At 42.6% G+C, this 9,313-nt stretch overlaps 1 protein-coding gene across 1 annotated transcript in view; it reads right to left on the bottom strand.

Moving 5' to 3' along the window:
• Positions 1-9,313, bottom strand: part of zfyve28 (zinc finger, FYVE domain containing 28) — a 188,185-nt gene that overhangs the window by 112,476 nt on the left and 66,396 nt on the right. The gene's annotated exons all lie outside the window — the stretch shown is intronic.

The raw sequence follows: 9,313 nt of genomic DNA, 5'->3' as shown, positions 1-9,313 counted from the left end.
CCCTCCCAGCCTGATCGTTAGCAACTCCTTTGTCTGTCCAACTGTCTTTCTCTCTCTTTTTGGGCTCTATCTTATCGTTTACTCCCTACCTCACCTACCTCCCTATTTTCTGCATATAAACTGACGTTTTCCCAGCCACCATCAGTTCTGAGGAAGGGTCACCGGACCTGAAACGTTAACTCTGTTTTCTCCACCACAGATGCTGCCAGACCTGCTGAGCTTTTCCAGCAACTTTGTTTTTGTTCCTGATTTACAGCATCTGCAGTTCTTTTGGATTTTATTGAATATTTGGTCAGTGGGTGTTTCACAAGTGCAGGAGGCTGTCACCATGTTTAAAATCTTCGAAATCTGTGATTAACATGGACATCTCCTTTTCATTATTCAAGTCTAGAGAGCAGGGCTCACAGACATTCAAGCGTTCAGCAGTACTGATAAAGCTAACTTTAACAGTACAGCCTTCCAGACTCAATATCAAGTTCAACAATGTCTGACAAATCTGTTAAGAGTTTTCTGAAGAGGTAACCGAGAGGATAGTTGAGGGTAGGGCAGTGCATGTTGTCTATATGGACTTTACTTAGGCCTTTGACGATGTCCCACACTGTGAGCCAGTCATGAAGATAAGGTCACATGGGATCCAGGGAGAGATGGCTAATTGGATTCAAAATTAGCTCGATGGTAGAAGCAGAAGGTAATGGTTGAAGGTTGTTTCTCTAATGGGAGGCCTGTGACTAGTGGTGTGCCACAGGGATCGATGCTGGGACCTTTATTATTTGTTATTTACATCAGTGATCTGGATGTGAATGTACAAGACATGATTAGTAAGTTTGCAGATGAAACAAAATTAGGATGTATCGTCGATAGCGAGGAAAGTTATCAAAAATTAGAGGGATCTTGATCAGATAGGGAATTGGGCTGAGGACTGGCAAATGCAATTCAATGCAGATAAGGGTGAGGTCTTGCACTTTGGAAAGCCAAACCAAGGTAGGAATGGTAAATGGTAAGGTCCTGAGGAGTGCTGTGGAACAGAGGGGCCTAGAAGTACAAGCACATAGTTCGTTGAAAGAGGCATCACCAGGTGGACAGGGCGGTGAAGAAGGCATTTAGCATGCTGACCTTCATTGGTCGAGGCATTGGGTATAGGAGTTGGGACATTGCGTTAGAGTTGTAGAAGTCATTGGTGAGGCCGCACTTGGAGCATTGTGTACAGTTTTGGTCACCCTGTTATAGGAAAGACATAGTTAAGCTGGAAAGTGTGCAAAGAAGATTTACAAGGATGTTGCCAGGACTAGTAGGCCTGAGTTATAGGGTGAGATTGGTCAGGATAGGACTTTATTCCTTGGAACGTAGGAGAATGAAGAGTGACCTTACTGAGGTGTATAAAATCATGAGGGGCATAGATAGGATGAATGCATTTGGTCTTTTTTCCCCCCAGGAATGGGGAATTGAAAACTCAAGAACATAGGTTTAAGGTTAGAGGGCAAGGATTTAAGGAGAACCTGAAGGGCAACCTCTTCATGAGAGACAGAGACAGAGACAGAGACAGACAGAGAAAGAGAGAGAGAGAGAGAGAGACAGAGACAGACAGAGAAAGAGAGAGAGAGAGACAGAGACAGACAAAGAGAGAGAGAGACAGAGACAGACAGAGACAGACAAAGAGAGAGAGAGAGACAGAGACAGACAGAGAGAGACAGACAGACAGAGACAGACAAAGAGAGAGACAGACAGAGACAGACAAAGAGAGAGACAGACAGACAGAGACAGACAGAGAGAGAGAGACAAAGAGAGAGAGAGACAAAGAGAGAGAGAGACAAAGAGAGAGAGAGACAAAGAGAGAGAGAGACAGAGAGAGAGAGACAAAGAGAGAGACAGAGAGAGAGAGACAAAGAGAGAGACAGACAGAGAGAGAGAGATGTGTACATGGAATAGACTGCCAGAAAAAATGATTGAGGCAGGTACAATAGCCAACATTTTAAAAAAATTTAAAGGTACATGGATGGGAAGGGCTTAGGAGGGATATGGACCAAACGCAGGCAATTATTAGAACTAGCTGAGTGGGCAGCATGGACCATCTTGGGCCGAAGGGCCTATTTCCATGCTGTATTACCCTATGACTCTAACAGTTTTAGGGCTTGAGGCACCTTCTCTCACGTCCTTACCCCAAGCCCCACACACCAGGCCTTGTTATCACACAGTCTGCTATTACACACAACCCATTGTTAATCACTAATAGACCCATTAAGAGCTATTCATTCTCCTAGTTTGTTATCCACTCCTTTGTCTGTCCAACTGTTCTTTTTTTGTGCTCCATCTCCACCTATCATTTACTTCTTAACCCCTCTCCCACCCCATCTTCTGCATAAAAAAAAACAACTTTTTCCTAGCTACCAACAATTATGAGGAAGGGTCACTGGACCCGAAATGTTAATTTTGATTTCTCTCCACAGATGCTGCCAGACCTGCTGAGCTTTTCCAGAAATTTCTGATTTTGTTTGTGTTCGTAAAACTACACATGCGACAAGCCTGATGCTCCCACCCGCTGACTGGTCAATGAAAGCCTCAGCCTGCAGCTGCTTCCTTTTTCTAAACACATGGCCACAGCAGAGTATGATCAAGGATTAGGTTTACCATCTGATGCCACTCTGTGGCATGTTAGGTTACAAAATAATGAAGAGTATTTGGACACACCATACCAGAGTTCAAATTGGATACAAAATTTTGGATTATACTCTTCAAAAATGCTGGCAAAAATCAAGTTTCTCCACTACACTGTGTTAATTTAAATTTTTATTCACTTTTGAGACTTTAACATTGCTGGTTGACCAGCATTTCATTGCTTGTTCGTTCCGAGTTGTCCACGAGAAGGTGGTGGTGAGCTGCTGCCTTGAACTGCTGCATTGTGGGTTGACCCACAATGTCCTTGGGGACGGAATTCCAGAATTTTGACCTAGTGATAATGAAGGAACGGTGACATATTTCCAAGTCACGATGGTGAGGGGAACTTGCAGGTAGTGGGGTTCCCATATATCTGCTGCCCTTGTCCTTAGGATCAGAACCATACAGCACAGAAGCAGGGTGTTTGGTCCAACTCAGCCATGCTGAAGTTTCCCCAAGCTAAGCTAGTCCCACTTGCCCGCATTTAGCCCATATCCCTCCAAACTTTTCTTATTTTATGAAAATATCAAAACATCTTTAAAGTGTTCTAACTGTACCTGCATCTCCCACTTCCTCTGGCAACTCATTCCACATACAAATCACCCTCTGCGTGAAAACATTGCCCCTCAGGTCCCTTTTAAATCTTTATCCTTTCACCTTGAAAATACGCCTCTTAGTTTGAGCTCCCCGACCCTAGGGAAAAGACCCTCATCATTCACCTTACCTATGCACCTCATGATTTTATAGACCTCTCTAAGATCAGCCTCCTGTGCTCCAACGAAAAAGTCCCAGCCTATTCAGTCTATTTTCGTAACTCAAACCCTCCAGGCATGGCAACATTCTGGTAAATCGGTTCTGAACCCTCTACAACTAAATAGCATCCTTCTTATAACAGAGTGACTCGAACAGTACACAGTACTCCAGAAGTGGCTTCACCAACATCCTGTACAACCTTATCATGACATCCCAACTCCTACACTCAAATGGTCTGAGCAATGAAGGCAAGCATGCTAAATGCCTTCTTAAACACCTTGTCTACCTATGACACAACTTTGAGAACTATGTCGCTGAACCCCAAGGTCTCTTTTCAACAACACTACCCAGGGTCCTACCATTAATTGTATATGTCCTATCCTTATTTGTCTTACCAAAACACAATATCTCGCATTTATCCAAATTAAACTCCATTTGCCACTCCTCAGCCCATTCACTCAATTGATCAAGATCCCTTTGTAATCTTAGATAACCTAATTCACTGTGCATTATAACCACCAATCTTGGTGTCCACAAAGATACTAACCATGCCTCCTCGATTCTTATCCGAATCGTTTATATATATGACAAACAACAGTGAGCCCAGGTCGTCCTGCAGAGCACCGCTAGTCACAGGCCTCCAATCTGAAAAACAATCCTCCTCCAGCACCCTCTGTCTCCAACCATCAAGCTAATTTTGTATCCATTTGGCAAGGTCCCCCAGTAACACTTGAGTCACTTGCCCTATCTTACTTTGCAGGAGGTGGTCATGTTTTGCTCCTTCTCTAGTGGGCACATCTACATATCATTAAAGGAAATTTTCTTGAACACATTTAACAAATTCCTTACCATTCACGTCCTCAACACAATGCAGTCCCAGTCAATGTTTGGAAATCCCGTACTATTAAAACCCTATTATTCGCCGATACATCAGAGATCTCGACAGATTTGCTCTGTGTGTGTGCTATAGTACAATCCCATCAAGGTGATCATCACCTTATTTTTGAGTTCCATCCATATAGCTTCACTGGGCAATTCCTCAGAAACATCCTCTCTCATTACAGCAAAAGATTACAGCAAAGATCTTTTCTCTGATCCAAAACACCACATCTCCTCCTCTCTTGCCTCCCCTTTGATCCTTCTTATACCTTTTAAACCCCAGAACATTGAGTGGCCAGTCCTGTCCCTCCCTGAGCCACATTTCTGAAATAGCTGTGATGCCCCAGTCCCCATACGTGCCCCGAGTTCAGCTGCCTTAACTGTAAAACTCCTTGCATTGAAATAAAGTCAGAAGTCGCATGACACCAAGTTATAATCCAACAGATTTATTTGGAATCTCAAGCTTTCGGAGTGCAGCCTCTTAGTCAGGTGCAGTGACAGAGTGGGGCACAAAGACACAGAGGTTACAGAGAGAGAGAGAGAGAGGGAGAGATCGAAAGATCATACAACTGTACGAGTGGAGTGTCAGATGATAAGTCTCTGCAGGTGATCAAGAGTGTTAGAAAGTACATAAAGTGTTTACAAAGTCAATCTTATTGTTATGATCTCTCTCCCTTAGTTTGTACAGTTTTGAATTACTTATGACGCACCCACTCCCACACAAATCTACAGGATGAATCCTTTCATCCAAGATGTTTGTTTATTTGCAGTTCTGTTCTGTTCAAAAAACCGCACAATTTGTCATCACAGTCAGTGCAGCATCTTATAAATTCTAGCTTTCAGAATAAAGCCAGCCTGATTCAAGGTTAAAACTCAGACAAATTCTGAGCAAAGCCTCACACCTACAATTCAGTGTCTGACCCGAGGTGTCACCTTTTGTGCATTCCTATGGCTCTGCCTGATTGTCATGACAGCACAGCATTGACATTGACTCTATAAACACTTTACACACTACCTAACACTTGGTCACCTGCAGCAACTTAATATCTGACACTCCACCCACACCAGTTGTATGATCTTTTGATCTCTCTGTCTATAAACTTTGTGCCCCGCTCTGTCACTGCACCGGACAGAGAGGCTGCGCTCTGAAAGCTGGAGAGATTCCAAATAAACCTGTTGGACTATAACTTGGTGTCATGGGAGTTCTGATTTTGTCCGTGCTTGTCTAACGCCGGCAACTCCACAGCATTGAAATAAATGCAGTTTAATTCTTCAGAGTTACCGCATTCTCTGACTTGGTCTTACCTGCCTTTTCTAATTCACTAGCACTTTAATTTCAGAACCATCCTCATGTTTTTCTATTCTCACTACTACTTAGCATCCCACCCAACCCCCATTCCCTACTAGTTTAAAGGCTCCAAAAAAAAAAAACAAACAACTAGCAAATCTTCCCACCAGGATATTGGTCCCCCTCCAATTCAGGTGAAACCCGCCCCTTTTGAACGGGTCTCTTCTACTCCAGATTAGATCCCAATGATTCAAGCATCTGAATCTTGGCACACAGCACCATCTCCTCCGCCACTCTATGATCTGCCCTATCTTCTTACTATACTCACTAGCATGCAGCGCAGGGAGTGATCCAGAGATTACTACCTTTGAGGTTCTGCTTTTAAACCTCTCACCTGATTTCCGATATTCACTCTGTGAAGCTTCAATTCTTCCCCTAACTATGTCGGTCTTACCAATGTGTAAAACTTCCGGCTTCTCCCTCTCCACTTTGACAATATGCTGCAACCACTTTGAGACATCCTTGACCTTGGCACCAGGGAGTTAAAACACCATTCTGACTTCTCACTCACGGCCACAGAATCTCCTGTCTGATGGAGGTGATTGGGGGTTTGGAAGGTGCTGTCTCAGGATTTTGAGCATATTTCTGCAGTACATCTTGTATATAATACACATTGCTGTTACTGAGCATTGGCGGTGGAGGGAGTAAGTGAATGTGGTGCCAATCAAGCAGGCTGCTTTGTCCTGGATGGTGCCAAGCTTTTTGAATGCTGTTGGAGCTGCACCCATCCAGGCAAGTGGCGAGTGTTCCATCACAATCCTGACTTGTCCCTTGTAACTGGTGGGCAAGCTTTGGAGTGTCAGGTGAGCTACTCACCACAGTATTCCAAGCCTCTGACCTGGACTTTGAACCACAGCTTGTGTGATGTGTCCAGTTGAGTTTCTGGTCAATGGTAACCCCAAAGATGTTGATAATGGGGGATTCAGTGATGTTACCCCACTGAATCTCAAGGGACGATGGTTAGATTGTCTCTTATTGGTGATGGGCATTGCTTAGAATTTGTGAGGCACAAATGTTACTTGGTACTTGTTAGCCCAAGCTTGGATTTTTCCAGATTGTGTGTTGGAACGTGGACTGCTTCAGTATCTGAGGAGTTGCAAATGGTGCTGAACATTGTTTACCAATGATTTTATTCATCATCCTTTTATTAATTAATGGGATGAGGGCATCACTGGCTAGGCAGCATTTATTGCCCATTCCTAATTACCCAGAGATCGTTCAGAGTCAACCACATTGCCGAGAGTCTGGAGTCACATGTAGGCCAGACCAGGCAGGGATGGCAGTCTCCTTCCCTAAAAGGACAGTCAACCAGATGGCTTTTTATGACAATCGACAATCTGTTCACGGTCATCATTAACTTCTTAATTCCAGATATTTTATTGGATTCAAATTCCACCATCTGGCATGGTGGAATCCAAACCTGGGTCCCCAGAATGTTATCTGGGTCTCTGGATTAACAGTCCAGCACTTTTAGCCAGATAATACCACTAGGCCATCGCCTCCCACTATCACTGCCTCCATCATAAGGTCAGAAGCAATGTCATTGATGAAGCAACTGAAGATGGTTGCTGAGCTCAGTTCCTTACATTATAGCCTTGGTTCAAACATGGACAAAAGAGCTGAATTCCAGAGGGGAGGTGAGAGTGACAACACTTGACATCAAGGCCGCATTCAACCGAGTGACATCAAGCCCTACCAAAACTGGAATCAATGGGTATCAGAGGGCAAATTCTCTGCTTGTTCATTTCAAATCCTGAACATCCACAATACTTTGTTTTTGTACCAGACACAGGCTTGATTTGCATATTTAATTCTATTCCACAGTCATTAAAGGCCCGAGGACAAAAATATGCTTCAGTGGTCGTCTTAAATTGGTGGAATGAACTGTCTAGATCGAAGTTAATATTCCCTAGCAACACACAGTATTGATCCATGTGACGATGCTGTCTCTAAAAGGTGTGTTTTGTCCTGGATACGTAGCGAGCAGTCCATGAGAAGATAAGAAACTTATCAAGAATTAGGTGGTTTTCTTTAAACTAAAGGGTTGGAACAACAGAAGCAGCCTGAATAGGTGTGGTCAAAGCTCCACAGAAACAGGATCTTCAATTTTAGCTTTCAGCAGAAGTTGCTATTGGGGTCTTGAAGTGAAAGCTATTCTTTTCCTCCCTCAGTTACAGCCAAAAGCTAGGGGTTCTCTTCCTGGGCTGCTTGATTGCATGTGACACAAATCTATGTTCTGAATGTGCCTTTTGGCAAGGATGTGTTTATGGGATGTTACTATATTGTAACAGAAAATCAGTACTATAGTTACTGTATCTATTATTCTGTTAAACTTTCCAATAGGGTTAAGTTACTCCAAGTTCCTCTTGCTTTTGTTGTATTTCAACTCTGGTGTTTGAATAAATGGTGTTTTGCTTAACTTAGAGTAGTTTGACCAATCGAATTGCATCTAGAACACAGCATCTCACATTTGCTTTCAAAATAAGCCAAAGTTAGGGTCTACAATACCTTGGTAATGTATTTGAGGGGGTCTAACAAATCTAAAATAACTGGACCAGAAGCTCCCTACATCTTCCAAATCAGCATAGTTCAGTTTCTCTCGTCACAATACTACTATAAAAACTGAAAGAACTGCTGCTGCTGTAAATCAGAAACAAAAACAGAAATTGCTGGAAAAGCTCAGCAGGTCAGGCAGCATCTGTGGAGAGAAATCAGACTTTAACATTTTGGTGCCAGGGACCCTTCCTCAGAACCATATACTTTTGCTGAGTACAGACTGATGATCTTATCTTAGTCCAGATTATGAATGGCACCACACCAGTACTTTCCACCTACAATCTTCTACTGCCAATGTCATTGCAGGTGGAAAGTACTGTTGCAATACTTTCAGTAACATTTTGAACAGGCAGAGTCCAACCTATACATTGCCATTTAATGCAAGCGTAGGTGGGGAGTTAATTGGATTAATGTTGCTTTTGAGAGAGGGAGAAATATAGGGTGGGGTAACAGAGAAAGGGATAGATTTCAAGAGTACTTAATTAAATGTCTACGTTTTAACAACTGTATTTGCACAGCTGCAGCAATCTTAGCAGGTGATAAACATCTAGAAAATTGCACATCCCACACTCAGTAATTGATGTTTTTGTCTAAAATGAAAAACAGTGGGGTAGTTAATTTTGTCTGAATCAGGCATTACAAGAAAATATTCTGAAGAAAAATATACAGTATTAATGAAACAGGTTCAGAGTTGTAGTATTTTGATTTAAACTTCTAAAAATAAACAAAGATAACTTGTTGAGGAGAGAATGAGAGACAACTGATATATTGTGTGCAAAAATCCCAGTTCATTTATTCAGGGGCGCAGACATCACCATAAAAGAAGGGGGCAAATCAACGTATGGTACGGAAAGAACACCTCAACAATATAAATTTCACAGGAACCAGCTGCAATTAACTTGATGAGAAAGGGATTTCCTCTCAAATTTATCAGGAGAGATACAGAAAAACTAGCTTGTGAATGAACAATTTGGTGGATGACATGAGCAGTATTCCATGCAGCTTACATACTATTCCAAATCTTGGAAGCTAAGACCGTGCAGGCAAAATACAATAATTTTCTCTAATGTATCAGCTCAAATGTACAGGTAATTCTTTTTCCAAAGTTGCCAGGGAACCTGCTTA

This window comes from Rhincodon typus, chromosome 3, assembly GCF_021869965.1.
Source record: "Rhincodon typus isolate 14 chromosome 3, sRhiTyp1.1, whole genome shotgun sequence".
NCBI lineage: Eukaryota > Metazoa > Chordata > Chondrichthyes > Orectolobiformes > Rhincodontidae > Rhincodon > Rhincodon typus.
Note: the sequence above shows the minus strand (reverse complement) of the source record. Positions and strands in the feature narration are given on the sequence as shown.